This window comes from Aquarana catesbeiana, unplaced genomic scaffold (genome assembly GCF_042186555.1).
Source record: "Aquarana catesbeiana isolate 2022-GZ unplaced genomic scaffold, ASM4218655v1 unanchor96, whole genome shotgun sequence".
In the NCBI taxonomy this organism is placed as follows: Eukaryota; Metazoa; Chordata; class Amphibia; order Anura; family Ranidae; genus Aquarana; species Aquarana catesbeiana.
In genome coordinates, this window is record NW_027362757.1 from 160,001 (window position 1) to 176,258 (window position 16,258).

The 16,258-nt window shown below is 46.7% G+C and overlaps 1 protein-coding gene across 2 annotated transcripts in view; it reads left to right on the plus strand.

Annotated features, from left to right (window-relative positions):
• The window catches only part of LOC141124028 (uncharacterized), a 231,564-nt gene that overhangs the window by 159,793 nt on the left and 55,513 nt on the right, over positions 1-16,258 (plus strand). The window lies entirely within an intron of this gene.

The window sequence follows — 16,258 nt, forward strand, 5'->3', positions numbered from 1 at the left end:
AACAAAATCAAATCCAATAAAATCGCAAGAAATATCTCAGGAGAGATAAGTAGAAGCACCTGTTCACTGGTCAGTGATTTCTGAGCTTCTGAGAGCTCACTGACCTGCATCTTTCTATATAGAGACTCAGCCTATGACATCATAGTCAGAGAATCAAGGGACCAATCAGATCGCAGAGTGCAGTCAGGTGACCTTTTTTTTTTTTTTTGAAAAATAACTGAGGATTTTTCTTAAAGGAGCCACGTCCTTATTTGTGAGCTTTGTGAATTCAGCCTGTAGGATCAGTATACGGATCTAATAGGGATATACGGCTCCTAGAAGAACATGTTGTTGTGAATGAGATTTAACCCTTACAGTCCCATGGCTGAAATAAAGATCTCTATTCTTATAACATTGTGAATGGAGCCTTAGAAATCCTCCATCAAATCTTTTCTTTTATTTTATCATTATTACACACCAATTATTTCTACATTTTTAACCCTTTCACTGCCAAATCAAATGTTTCCCCTTTCATTTATGAAACCAATTCCCCTCCCCCTTTTGTTTTTAACCCTTTCACTGCAAAATCATATTTTTTTTTCATTTTTAACCCTTTCTATGAACCATTTTTTTTCAAAACACAGATTTTTGTACGTTTTTTTAACCCTTTCAGCGCCAAACCAACTTCTTTTCTTTTTTTATACCCTCCCCTCCCCCCATTTTTAACCCTTTTACTGACAAAACCAAAATGTGTTTTTTACATTTCTTGCCCAAATGTAAAATTATCACTAAAGGAAAACTTGTTTATTGTTAGTGTTGGATGGAGTGCAGAGGGATTAGAGCCCCTGTCAGGTTTTTATTGCTGTCTGCGCCCCCTTTAGGAAGATTCATTCTCTTCAACTGCCAAATTATTTCAGTTTTTTCACCAAACTATATTGTTCATTTGTTTCAACCCTTTAACTGTCAAACCAAGTAACCCCTCCCCTCCCCCTACACACACACATTTTAACTGCCACTTTCACTGCCAAATCATTTTTTTTTTCATTTCTCCCCCATATGTTACATTATAAAGGAAAATGTTTTTATTGTTGGTGTTAGATGGAGTGGAGAGGGATTAGAACCCCTGTCAGGTTTTTATTGCTGTCTGCGCCCCCTTTAGGGAGCTTCATTCTCTCTATTTACCAACAAAAGTGAAAGAAACATTCCAGATTTTGGGTTGTCACCAGAACAGGAATTAGAGGGGAAATCCTCCAATGGGGACACTAGTTCTGGTGACACCCAGGGATGATGTCACTTTGGGAGGATTTCTCTCACTTCCTGTTGTCTCCTTCCGTTTGTATCCCGGAGATCTCCTCTTTATATTTATCATTATATAGAGAGATTTCAGAATAAATGGCCTTTTTTTATAAGACTTTACATATTAACTAAATTATATATCACTCCTTTTTAAGGTAATTAATCGATTAATCTGAACAATAATCAGCCAACTAATTGATTATGAATATAATCGTTAGTTGCAGCCCTAGTGTGTGTGTATATTATATATATGTGTGTGGGGGGGGAGGTGACATGCATTGTGATATATGTATGTGTGTGTATATTATATATATCACAACGCATGTCACCCCCTCCCCCCCACACACATTAGTGATATTTATATATATATCACTAACCAATAGCGAAGCTCGGTGGGAATTTCAGGTGCTGGAAGATCCAGACTCCCAGTATAACAAATACATTTCCTTCTTTGTTGGTGTTCAGAAGATTCCGTATCTGATAAATATTCTTTATCCAAATCATCCCCATTATTATATTATCAAATAATGAGCAAAACTCCTTCCTTCTCCCTCCGATCTCTATCACAGTCTGATTGTGTATGTGACGTTTCTATGGTAATATTTCCATCCCATAATAATATCATCCATTCCTTCCTTCCCCCAAATGTCACCTCTGCACCCCACAAAGAGAACATTTCTTTATTTTATTTTTTATTTGGATTTCTTGTCCACTGCAGCAAAAAAAAAGCTTTTTATTAATGGGGGAGGGGAGGGGGAGGAGTCATACTGATCAGTTATCTCCCCCAAATCACAATGATTGCACATTCATAACTAATATCTCATCAATATCACCCCAATAATATATATATATAGATCACTCCAATAATCATAATAATATATATTTATATATCGCCCCAATAATTTATTGGAGGATCACAATATCCGACTCTTCCAGCCTTGTGAATGAAGTCTTTAGACAGGAAGGAATGGATGATATTATTATGGGATGGAGATATTACCATAGAAACGTCACATACACAATCCTTCCCATAGGAGGTCCAGTGCAGTCATGTCAGTTATTGTCATGGCGACGCAGCCCCAGCCAGCTGCCTCATTTGCATATAAGGAGTAAACAAGTCCATATAAGGCAGTAGGGGGAGGAGTCCAGTGATGACATCAGGCAGCAGCGGACTCCTGATGTGTATATAGATCACTCCAATAATAATTATATATATATATCAGTGGGGGGGGGGTAAATATGTTGTGAACGATGATGAGTTGTTTAATTTATTGATCAATTTTGGATTGGAGGATTGGATATAAATGCGCCCCGTACCCCATTATTTCTATGATTTATATTGCTGGGGGGAGGGTACAATTACCATCATATATCAGTGATTGGGAGGGGGGAGGGGAGGGGGGTCACCTATTTCTGGTATATAGTATATATCCATTACCCGACCATTCCTCACCATACACACCTCTGATTGTCAATAGAACTATCAATCACCCCTCCATATAATAAATGTCACTTTATTACACCCCCCATAAGAAAGCTACATCTGTGGGGGGAGGGGGGTGTAATGATCACTGGGGGGAGGGGGGGTGTAATGATCACTGGGGGGGGTGTAATGATCACTGGGGGGAGGGGGGGGTGTAATGATCACTGGGGGGGAGGGGGGGTGTAATGATCACTGGGGGAGGGGGGTGTAATGATCACTGGGGGGAGGGGGTGTAATGATCACTGGGGAGGGGGGGTGTAATGATCACTGGGGGGGAGGGGGGATGTAATGATCATTGGGGGGGAGGGGGGGTGTAATGATCACTGGGGGGAGGGGGGGTGTAATGATCACTGGGGGGAGGGGGGTGTAATGATCACTGGGGGGAGGGGGGGTGTAATGATCACTGGGGGGGAGGGGGGGTGTAATGATCACTGGGGGGAGGGGGTGTAATGATCACTGGGGAGGGGGGGTGTAATGATCACTGGGGGGAGGGGGGTGTAATGATCACTGGGGGGAGGGGGTGTGTAATGATCACTGGGGGGAGGGGGGTGTAATGATCACTGGGGGGAGGGGGTGTGTAATGATCACTGGGGGGGAGGGGGGTATTTAGAAGTAAAAAAACAAAATAGTTTGATTTCCAATATTTCATCACAGAATCCATTCAATCAATAATCGTTTATCATCGTCATGGTGATGGGAATAATTGGTGTCGGTCCAGCATAGGATTTATAGGGAGATCTATGAAGCACCCCGTGATGTGTGGGGTACCGTACCCCGGATTTCTATGGGGGATCTAAAAAAAGGGGGTCCGGCCCGCTACTAGCAAGGGGGAAATAATAAAGTGGCCGGTGAGTGTACAGTATATATACAGTATCTGACAAAAATAAGTACACCCCTCAGTGACATTTGTGTAAATCTTTTCTTCTCTCTTTTCATGTGACAACACTGAAGAAATGACACTTGTCTACAATGTAAAGTAGTGAGTGTACAGCTTGTATAACAGTGTAAATTTGCTGTCCCCTCAAAATAACTCAACACACAGCCATTAATGTCTAAACCGCTGGCAACAAAAGTCAGTACACCCCTAAGTGAAAATGTCCAAATTGGGCCCAAAGTGTCAATATTTTGTGTGGCCACCATTATTTTCCAGCACTGCCTTAACCCTCTTGGGCATGGAGGTCACCAGAGCTTCACAGGTTGTCACTGGAGTCCTCTTCCCCTCCTCCATGATGACATCACAGAGCTGGTGGATGTTAGAGACCTTGCGCTCCTCCACCTTCCGTTTGAGGATGTCCCACAGATGATCAATAGGGTTTAGATCTGGAGACATGCTTGGCCAGTCCATCACCTTTACCCTAATGGCTGTGTGTTGAGTTATATTGAGGGGGCACCTAATTTAACACACCTGCTCCCAATTCACACCTGAGACCTTGTAACACTAACGAGTCACATGACACCGGGGAGGGAAAATGGCTAATTGGGCCCAATTTGGACATTTTCACTTAGGGGTGTACTGACTTTTGTTGCCAGCGGTTTAGACATTAATGGCTGTGTGTTGAGTTATTTTGAGGGGACAGTAAATTTACACTGTTATACAAGCTGTACACTCACTACTTTACATTGTAGACAAGTGTCATTTCTTCAGTGTTGTCACATGAAAAGATAGAAGAAAAGATTTACACAAATGTGACTGAGGGGTGTACTTACTTTTGTCAGATACTGTATGTACAGGAGAGAAGTGCAGAGGGTATGACAGTGACATTTTAGAGGCGGACCCAATTTTTGGCCGCTGAAACACATTGTTTGAAAATGGTGTTTTTTTTACATTCGGCCGAAAGAAAAAATGTGCCAATAATGGCACCGAAAACAGGGTGGTCCGCCCTGGGGGGCGCACATGGCGGGGGGGGCGCACATGGCGGGGGTGTCATCCCCAGTCAGAGCCCTCCCCTCCCTCCTTGTCACGCAGAGCGGCGATCTCTCTCTGTGTCACTGAGCTAAATCGTTCAGCAGCCCCCTGTGATAGACGGCACACTGATCCAGTGGCGGGAAATTGAAGCAGTGTGACGTCCATCATAGGAGGCGGGGCTTTGTTACTGCGGCCCGAGGAATTCCAACCCAGCCGCGGGACACAGCGGGAGATCGGCGCTCTGTGTGATCCGGACACTGATAGGCTTCATGTACACGGGACATTTTTACAACCTCTCCTGAATGATTTAACTTGACAGATAGTAACCCGCGTTTAAAACATCCGTTTTTCCGCGTTTACGTTTAGAAGCGTTAGGCAAAAATGAAAATTTTTATTTTTTTTTTAAATATTAAAAAAAAAAATAAGCCTGTAAACGGCACGCGAGCTACCACGTTTAGTGTCTGAAACGTCGGAAACTTCGGCGTCTAAAATTTTTTTTTTGTCTTCAAAGAAAAGCCTCTAAACGCAACTGCCTAAAAACGACATTAAACAAACCTGTGTACACATAAGAGAACATTGGAGGAGTTCGGGGGCAGCTGAAAAAAAGCAACCAACTACCTCTGAACAATCGTTTACCAACAGCAGTGTACATGAGGCCTAAGGCTGCAGACATGATACAAGAGACAGTCAGAGACTGAGGACATGATACAAGAGATGGTCAGAGAGTGAGGACATGATACAAGAAACGGTCAGAGCGTGAGGACATGATACAAGAGATGGTCAGAGAGTGAGGACATGATACAAGAGACGGTCAGAGACTGAGGACATGATATAAGAGATGGTCAGCGAGTGAGGACATGATATAAGAGATGGTCAGACTGAGGACATGATACAAGAGATGGTCAGACTGAGGACATGATACAAGAGATGGTCAGACTGAGGACATGATACTAGAGATGGTCAGACTGAGGACATGATACAAGAGATGGTCAGACTGAGGACATGATACAAGAGATGGTCAGACTGAGGACATGATACTAGAGATGGTCAGACTGAGGACATGATACAAGAGACGGTCAGAGTGTGAGGACATGATACAAGAGACGGTCAGAGCGTGAGGACATGATACAAGAGACGGTCAGAGCGTGAGGACATGATACAAGAGACGGTCAGAGCGTGAGGACATGATACAAGAGACGGTCAGAGCGTGAGGACATGATACAAGAGACGGTCAGAGCGTGAGGACATGATACAAGAGACGGTCAGAGTGAGGACATAATGCAAGAGACGGTCAGAGACCGAGGACATGATACAAGAGACGGTCAGAGACCGAGGACATGATACAAGAGACGGTCAGAGACCGAGGACATGATACAGGAGACGGTCAGGAGACCGAGGACATGATACAAGAGACGGTCAGAGCGTGAGGACATGATACAAGAGAAGGTCACAGAGTGAGGACATTGAGCAGGTCTTTCTCAGTTCCTCCATCTTATCAATGCGACTCGGAGACGAAGGTAACATTGTATGTAAAGACGTCGTAGAGAGTTTAACTTGGAAATAATAGAATGATGGAGTTCAGGAATTGTCGGACGGGACGTGTTCCTCGAAGCCTTCACTCTCCCGCACCAGAGCACGCTCCAAGATGACACGCCCCTCTTTGTAGCGCTGGCTGTCCTCCGTGGTAAATTCGTAGATCCAGCCCAGCTTGCTGTTGCAGTTTTTGCAGCTGACGTCCCGCACCATGTGACGGCCGGTGAGCATGACACGGTCCTGGACTTCACTGTACTGCAAGTTTACCACCTGCAGGGGAGAAGAGAAGAGAAACTTTAGTGGAGACGTCATCATGGAGGGGCGGAGACACACAGTGTAAGGGACAAGAGATCACCTGGAGGGGCGGAGACACACAGTGTAAGGGACAAGAGATCACCTGGAGGGGCGGAGACACACAGTGTAAGGGACAAGAGATCACCTGGAGGGGCGGAGACACACAGTGTAAAGAGACAAGAGATCACCTGGAGGGGCGGAGACACACAGTGTAAGGGACAAGAGATCACCTGGAGGGGCGGAGACACACAGTGTAAAGAGACAAGAGATCACCTGGAGGGGCGGAGACACACAATGTACGGGACAAGAGATCACCTGGAGGGGCGGAGACACACAGTGTAAAGGGACAAGAGATCACCTAGAGCGGTGGAGACACACAATGTATGGGGCAAGAGATCACCTGGAGGGGCGGAGACACAATGTACGGGACAAGAGATCACCTAGAGGGGCGGAGACACACAATGTACGGGGCAAGAGATCACCTAGAGGGGCGGAGACACACAATGTACGGGGCAAGAGATCATCTGGAGGGGCGGAGACACACAATGTACGGGGCAAGAGATCACCTGGAGGGGCGGAGACACACAATGTACGGGACAAGAGATCACCTAGAGGGGCGGAGACACAATGTACGGGACAAGAGATCACCTAGAGGGGCGGAGACACACAATGTACGGGACAAGAGATCACCTAGAGGGGCGGAGACACAATGTACGGGACAAGAGATCACCTAGAGGGGCGGAGACACACAATGTACGGGGCAAGAGATCACCTGGAGGGGCGGAGACACAATGTACGGGACAAGAGATCACCTGGAGGGGTGGAGACACAATGTACGGGACAAGAGATCACCTAGAGGGGCGGAGACACAATGTACGGGACAAGACATCACCTAGAGCGGTGGAGACACACAATGTACGGGACAAGAGATCACCTGGAGGGGCGGAGACACACGATGTACGGGGCAAGAGATCACCTGGAGGGGCGGAGACACACAATGTACGGGGCAAGAGATCACCTGGAGGGGCGGAGACACAATGTACGGGACAAGAGATCACCTAGAGGGGCGGAGACACACAATGTACGGGACAAGAGATCACCTAGAGGGGCGGAGACACACAATGTACGGGACAAGAGATCACCTGGAGGGGCGGAGACACAATGTACGGGACAAGAGATCACCTGGAGGGGCGGAGACACACAATGTACGGGGCAAGAGATCACCTGGGGGGGCGGAGACACACGATGTACGGGACAAGAGATCACCTGGAGGGGCGGAGACACACAATGTACGGGGCAAGAGATCACCTGGAGGGGCGGAGACACAATGTACGGGATAAGAGATCACCTAGAGGGGCGGAGACACACAATGTACGGGACAAGAGATCACCTAGAGGGGCGGAGACACACAATGTACGGGACAAGAGATCACCTGGAGGGGCGGAGACACAATGTACGGGACAAGAGATCACCTGGAGGGGCGGAGACACACAATGTACGGGGCAAGAGATCACCTGGGGGGGCGGAGACACACGATGTACGGGACAAGAGATCACCTGGAGGGGCGGAGACACACAATGTACGGGGCAAGAGATCACCTGGAGGGGCGGAGACACAATGTACGGGGCAAGAGATCACCTGGAGGGGCGGAGACACACAATGTACGGGACAAGAGATCACCTGGAGGGGCGAAGACACAATGTACGGGGCAAGAGATCACCTGGAGGGGCGGAGACACACAATTCACCATTAAATCGCTATCCCGACATAAAAAATACCTCAGAACATCCCAACTTCCCCGTGTCATGTAAATCACCACAACGTCTTCTCACACAACCCCGCCCCCTTTTTTATAATAAAGTCTTTGCTTTGTCAGTGATAACAAGTAGAAGAAACCCTGATCAAGTCCTCATAACTAAGTGTATGTTGTATCAGTGGAGTCACTAGGGTTGGTGTCACCTGGTGCAGTAAAATCTGGTGTCACCCCCCCTCCTGTCTAGGCTGTCCAGCATCATGCAGGCAGAGCACGGTCACGGGGCGCACCCCAAACCAGCCCCTGTAAATGATAGTATAGGGTGGTATAGTGGCAGGTTGGGGTGGTATAGGGCAGGTTGGGGTGGCACAGGGCAGGTTGGGGTGGTATAGGGCAGGTTAGGGTGGCACAGGGCAGGCTGGGGTAGTACAGGGCAGGTTGGGGTGGCACAGGGCAGGTTGAGGTGGTATTGGGCAGGTTAGGGTGGCACAGGGCAGGCTGGGGTAGTACAGGGCAGGTTAAGGTGGTATAGGGCATGTTGGGGTAGTACAGGGCAGGTTGGGGTGGTACAGGGCAGGCCAGGGTGGTATAGGGCATGTTGGGGTAGTACAGGGCAGGTTGGGGTGGCACAGGGCAGGCCGGGGTGGTACAGGGCAGGTTGGGGTGGTACAGGGCAGGCCGGAGTGGTACAGGGCAGGTTATAACTCTATGTAGTGACATTGTGCAGTGTGCTGAGTAACTTACTGTACATATCATGCCTCACTTGGGGATATTAGAGTGAGTGAGGAGTGTTACAGGCAGTCTCCCCCTCATGGCTGGATGCCGTACTCCCACCGCTCCGCTACAATACAGTAATACAAAGCAATACAGTACAGTGTTTAGCGGCGGCCCCGGTGTCAGGTGACCCTCTGGCGGGTGTCACCTGGTGCGGCCCCCCCCCCCCCCCCATAGCAACGCCACTGTATTGTATGATCCATCACTCTCAGGAGGAATCCAACGTGTGACACGGCTCCGTATAGCAGTGTGTGCAGCAGGAAATCCCTTCCCCCTGCCTGTCTGCCTCCTGTGTATTGGCACATAAGGAAGAGAGCGATGCACACAGGAAGTGAAGGTGAAAGGAGGAAGTGGTGATGTCATGTGACCTCGTCTTCTCCTCAGAACACACCGCTACTGAACACGTGTGTCTCTCTATGTCCATTACAACATACAACTACCAGATCACAACTCTGACACCTCACTAAAGGATATATATATATATGTATACCACAAATACAAGAAATACAAATAGAATTCAAAAATATACAACCTTTTCATGACTTCAAGTGGTTCTAAGGCCCCTTTCACACTTGTGAGACTTCAAAGTCACATGACAAGTCGTACCCCTAGAGTTCCAATGATCCCCATTCATATCGGAACTACAAGTCCCATCATCCCCCCAGATCTCAGAGAACTGCAAGTCCCATCATTCCCCCCCCCCTCGAGAACTACAAGTCCCATCATTCCCCCATATCCCAGAGAACTACAAGTCCCATCATTCCCCCATAACCCAGAGAACTACAAGTCCCATCATTCCCCCATATCCCAGAGAACTACAAGTCCCATCATTCCCCCATAACCCAGAGAACTACAAGTCCCATCATTCCTCCCCCACAGAACTACAAGTCCCATCATTCCCCCAGAGAACTACAAGTCCGATCACCCCCCCCCCCCAGAGAACTACAAGTCCCATCATCCCCCCCCCCCCCCCCCCGAGAACTACAAGTCCCATCATTCCCCCAGAGAACTACAAGTCCCATCATCCCCCCCTCGAGAACTACAAGTCCCATCATTCCCCCAGAGAACTACAAGTCCCATCATTCCCCCCAGAGAACTACAAGTCCCATCATTCTCCCAGAGAACTACAAGTCCCATCATTCCCCCAGAGAACTACAAGTCCCATCATTCCCTGGGTCCCGGTGTTGTGCCGAGAATGGCTTCCCCGTCGAAATCTGTTCCCCCTGTCTCTCGGCGGAGATCGGAACTCCGCCTCTCCAGCCCTCTGCACTGCCGCTCCTCCTACATCCTTCTACCGTCCCCGCCCCCGTGCGCGTCCCCGTGCGCGTCCCCTGTACAATGTTATTAGTCCATCCACACAAATATATATGTATATATTATCACTCCTATATATGTATATATTATCACTCCTTATATATGTATATATTATCACTCCTATATATGTATATATTATCACTCCTATATATGTATATATTATCACTCCTATATATGTATATATTATCACTCCTATATATATGTATATATTATCACTCCTATATATGTATATATTATCACTCCTTATATATGTATATATTATCACTCCTATATATGTATATATTATCACTCCTATATATGTATATATTATCACTCCTATATATGTATATATTATCACTTCTATATATGTATATATTATCACTCCTATATATGTATATATTATCACTCCTATATATGTATATATTATCACTCCTTATATATGTATATATTATCACTCCTATATATGTATATATTATCACTCCTATATATGTATATATTATCACTCCTATATATGTATATATTATCACTTCTATATATGTATATATTATCACTTCTATATATGTATATATTATCACTCCTATATATGTATATATTATCACTCCTTACATATATATATATATATATAAACTATACACACGTCTTCATTATTATCCCGCCTATTATTTAATATTATTTATTGAACACTGGAAATTCTCCCCACAGTCCCTATTATTATTATTATTATTATTATTATTATTATTATTATTATTATTACTACCACCTATTATATATCTATCAGTATACACGTCATCATTATCATCTCTTCCTATTATTTTATCTAATTTTTTATTGCCCCTCCTATTATTTTATATTATTGTTACACCTCCTATTCATTTCATCTAATTTATTATTACCCCCTCCCAGTGGCAGATGGTGCTGAAAATTTTTGGGGGGGCGCAAACAAACTGAAAAAATCTGAAAAAAAAAATCTTTAAACGCAGCCACTGTGCACATCTGTTTCTCTGACTGCTCTACTCTTTGTATCGATCATCCTCACTCTTCTTTCTTACCCCAGACCCTTTCTGTCCAGGGGAAGCGGATTTTGATAGCAAGCTGATTATTGCTATCGAATCTGGTTCCCCCTCCCAATATAGCTTCCACAGCATTTCAAGGGTTAAAAACACTTGTATATGGCTTCTCTGACTGCTCTACTCTTTGTATTGATCATCCTCACTCTTCCGTCTTACTCCAGACCCTTTCTATCCAGGGGGAACGGATTCTGGTAGCAAGCTGACTGTGTGTTAAATTTGGTGTTATCGCTCTCACTCTCTCATACTGGTCACTGGAAGTACAACATGGCACCTCATGGGAAAGAACTCTCTGAGGGAGGATCTGGAAAAAAGAATTGTTGCTCTACATAAAGATGGCTTAGGCTATAAGAAGATTGCTAAGACCCTGAAACTGAGCTGCAGCACGGTGGCCAAGACCATACAGAGGTATAACAGGACAGGTTCCACTCAAGAGGTCGAGTACACGTGATCAGCATCATATCCAGAGGTTGTCTTTTGGAAATAGATGTATGAGTGCTGCCAGCATTGCTGCAGAGGTTGTAGGGGTGGGGGGTCAGCCTGTCAGTGCTCAGACCATAGGCCGCACACTGCATCAAATTGGTCTACATGGCTGTCATCCCAGAAGGAAGCCTCTTCTAAAGATGATATACAAGAAAGACCACAAACAGTTTGCTGAAGACAAGCAGACTAAGGACATGGATTACTGGAACCATGTCCTGTGGTCTGATGAGACCAAGATAAACGTATTTGGTTCAGATGGTGACAAGCGTGTGTGGGGGCAACCAGGTGAGGAGGACAAAGACAAGTGTGTCTTGTCTACAGTCAAGCATGGTGGTGGGAGTGTCATGGTCTGGGGCTGCCGGTGTGCTAAAATAAAACCTTGACTCGTGCAGAAGTTCGACCGCATCACTTCCGGTGTGGCTACATCACAAAACAGCTGATCGCGGGGCTCCACTGCGCATGCGCTGCTTCACCATGCCTATACTGCGCATGTGCAGACGCTCATTTTAGTTGAGAAAAATTATAGACTTGAGTGGGTAGGCGGAGGCGGCGCGAGTTGCTTAATTACATCATCGGCAGCACCGCCTCCAGCCCCGCCCCTAGCCTGCTCTGGAGAAGGGGGGCGGGCCCCCTTGCAACTTAGCACTGTGTATATCAACGGGACCAAGGTCGGGAGAAAATATCAAGCTGCACCGCCTCCAGCTCTGCCCTCGCCCCTAGCCTGCTCTGCTGAAGGGGGGCGGGCCCAATGCATGATAGCACTGTGTATATCAATGGCAGGTCCAGGAAAAATATAGAGCTGTGCCTGTGGGAGGGGCCAAGGCTTTGTATAGAAGACATTCCTCATCAATATGATCATCCACACTGCATGATGTACATAATGTGAAGGGCTGTTCAATCTGTTCAGGAACGAAAACAGCAGCCTGACACATGGAGCCTCCGCTTACACAAATCTGTCTGTACACAGCCCTGCAAAATACATAAAAGGGAGGTCAAGGAAAATTATAGAGCAGTGTCTGTGACAGTGGCGGTTGGTGCTCAAAAATTTTGGGGGGGCGCAAACAAACTGAAAAATACTGAAACCACCCCAGCCCCCCCCCCCCCAATCAATTGCAGCCTATCAAATGCAGCAATTTGTGCCCGTCAAATGCAGCCACTGTGCCAGTCAAATGCAGCCACTTGTGCCCCTCATACGCAGCCACTTGTGCCCCTCATACACAGCCACTTGTGCCCCTCATACACAGCCACTTGTGCCCCTCATACACAGCCACTTGTGCCCCTCATACACAGCCACTTGTGCCCCTCATACGCAGCCACTTGTGCCCCTCATACACAGCCACTTGTGCCCCTCATACACAGCCACTTGTGCCCCTCATACACAGCCACTTGTGCCCCTCATACACAGCCACTTGTGCCCCTCATACACAGCCACTTGTGCCCCTCATATGCAGCCACTTCTGCCATTCAAATGGAGCCACTTGTGCCCATCATATGCAGCTACTTGTGCCCATCATATGCAGCCACTTGTGCCCATCATATGCAGCTACTTGTGCCCAGTATATGCAGCAATTTGTGCCCATCAAATGCAGCCAGGCGCGTCCCCCAACTCGGCTGTTACTTCACTAACCAATCCCCCCCCCGCGCACGCGGCTGGTCTAGTGGCACTTACCGAGTGACGGGCTTCCTCCTCTTCTGTAGTGGCGGCTGTGGCCCCTGTGCCCGCTCGGCTCCTCAGGCTTCTATAGTATGTGTCTATAGTATGCCTGTAAAGAGGGGCATGTTTCCCGTAATTAGAACAGTCTGACAGCAAAATGACATTTCTAAAGGTAAAAAGTCATGTAAAATTACTATCGCTAGCGCCGGCTATAATGAATTGTCGGTCCGGCAATACACATAAAAGTTCATTGATAAAAACGGCATGGAGTTTCCCCACAAGGGAACCCCGAACCAAAATTTAAAAAGAAAAACTGCGTGGGGGTCCCCCTAAATTCCATACCAGGCCCTTCAGGTCTGGTATGGATATTAAGGGGAACCCTGCGCCAAAATAAAAAAAAAGGCGCGGGGTCCCCCCATAAATCCATACCAGACCCTTATCCGAGCACGCAACCTGGCAGGCCGCAGGAAAAGAGGGGGGAACGAGAGAGCGCCCCCCCTCCTTAACCATACCAGGCCACATGCCCTCAACATTGGGAGGGTGCTTTGGGGAGAAGGACCTCATCCCCACAAGCCTTGCCCGGTGATTGTGGGGGTCTGTGGGCGGGGGGCTTGGCGGAATCTGGAAGCACCCTTTAACAAGGGGACCCCCAGATCCCACCCCCCCGTGTGAATTGGTAATGGGGTAAAAATGTACCACTACCATTTCACAAAAAAAGTGTCAAAAAGGTTAAACGCATGAGACTGTTTTTGACAAGTCCTTTATTAGTTTCTTCTTCTTTCCGCTTCTTCTTCCATCTTCTTTTTTTCTGGTCTTCCTTCGGTGTTCATTTTCTTCTTCCTCCATCTTCTTCTTCTCCATCTTCTTCTTCTCCATCTTCTTCTTCCTCCGCTCTTCTCGTACTGCATCTTCCTGCGGCTTCTTCTCCGCTCCGTCCGCATGATCCGCCTCAGTGGGAGTCTTCCGCCGCGTGACGCTTCGGTTCTTCTGACACTTCTTACATAACAAAGGGCGGGGCCACCCGGTGACGCACAGGGACTTCCTGGGACTTTCCTATGGCTTTCCCCGTGTTGTCAGAGGGGGCGGGGACACGCCCCGCCCTCCGTTATATAAGAAGTGTCAGAAGAACCGAAGCGTCACACAGCGGAAGACTCCCACTGAGGCGAATCGTGCGGACGGAGCGGAGGAGAAGCCGGAGAAAGATGCGGGATGAGAAGAGCAGAGGAAGAAGAAGAAGATGGAGGAAGTAGAAGAACACCGAAGGAAGACCAGAAGAAAGAAGATGGAAGAAGAAGCGGAAAGAAGAAGAAATTAATAAAGGACTTGTCAAAAACTGTTTTGTGTTTTTTAACCTTTTTAACACTTTTTTTGTGAAATGGTAGGGGTACATTTGTACCCCATTACCAATTCACACAGGGGGGGCAGGATCTGGGGGTCCCCTTGTTAAGGGGGGTTTCCAGATTCTGATAAGCCCCCCGCCCGCAGACCCCCAAAACCATCAGGCAAGGGTTGTGGGGATGAGGCCCTTCTCCCCATCAACATGGGGACAAGGTGCTTTGGGGGGCTACCCCAAAGCACCCTCCCAATGTTGAGGGCATGTGGCCTGGTATGGTTCAGGAGGGGGGGGGCGCTCTCTCGTCCCCCCTCTTTTCCTGCGGCCTGCCAGGTTGTGTGCTCGGATAAGGGTCTGGAATGGATTTTTGGGGGGACCCCACACCATTTTTTTTAAAATTTTGGTTCGGGGTTCCCCTGTGGGGAAATTCCATGCCGTTTTTAGCAATAAACTTTCATGTGTATTGCCGGACCGACAATTCATTATAGCCGGCGCTAGCGATAGTAGTTTTACATGACTTTTTTTCCTTTAGAAATGTCATTTTGCTGTCAGACTGTTCTAAACACGGGAAACATGCGCCCCTTTACAGGCATACTATAGACACCCCCCAGGTACGAAATTTAAAGGGATATTACAGTTTTATTATTTTACTTTAAGCATTATTAAAATCACTGCTCCTGAAAAAACGTCAGTTTTTAAAACTTTTTTTTGCATTGATACATGTCCCCTGGGGCAGGACCCGGGTCCCCAAACACTTCTTATGACAATAACTTACATATAAGCCTTTAAAATGAGCACTTTTGATTATTCATGTTCGTGTCCCATAGACTTTAACGGTGTTCGCACTAATTTTTTGCCTGTTCGCATGTTCTGGATGTGAACAAAACCGGGGGGTGTTCGGCTCATCCCTAGCCATGAGGTGCCATGTTGAACTTCCAGTGACCAGTATGAGAAAGTGAGAGCGATAACACCAAATTTAACACACAGTCAGCTTGCTATCAGAATCCGTTCCCCCTGGACAGAAAGGGTCTGGGGTAAGAAAGAAGAGTGAGGATGATCAATACAAAGAGTAGAGCAGTCAGAGAAACAGATGTGCACAGTGGCTGCGTTTAAAGATTTTTTTTTTCAGATTTTTTCAGTTTGTTTGCGCCCCCCCCAAAAAATTTTCAGCACCATCTGCCACTGGGAGGGGGTAATAATAAATTAGATAAAATGAATAGGAGGTGTAACAATAATATAAAATAATAGAAAGATTAACAATGAATATAAAATAATAGGAGGTGTAATAATAAATAAAATAATAGGAGGGGCAATAAAAAATTAGATAAAATAATAGGAAGAGATGATAATGATGACGTGTATACTGATAGATATATAATAGGTGGTAGTAATAATAATAATAATAGGGAC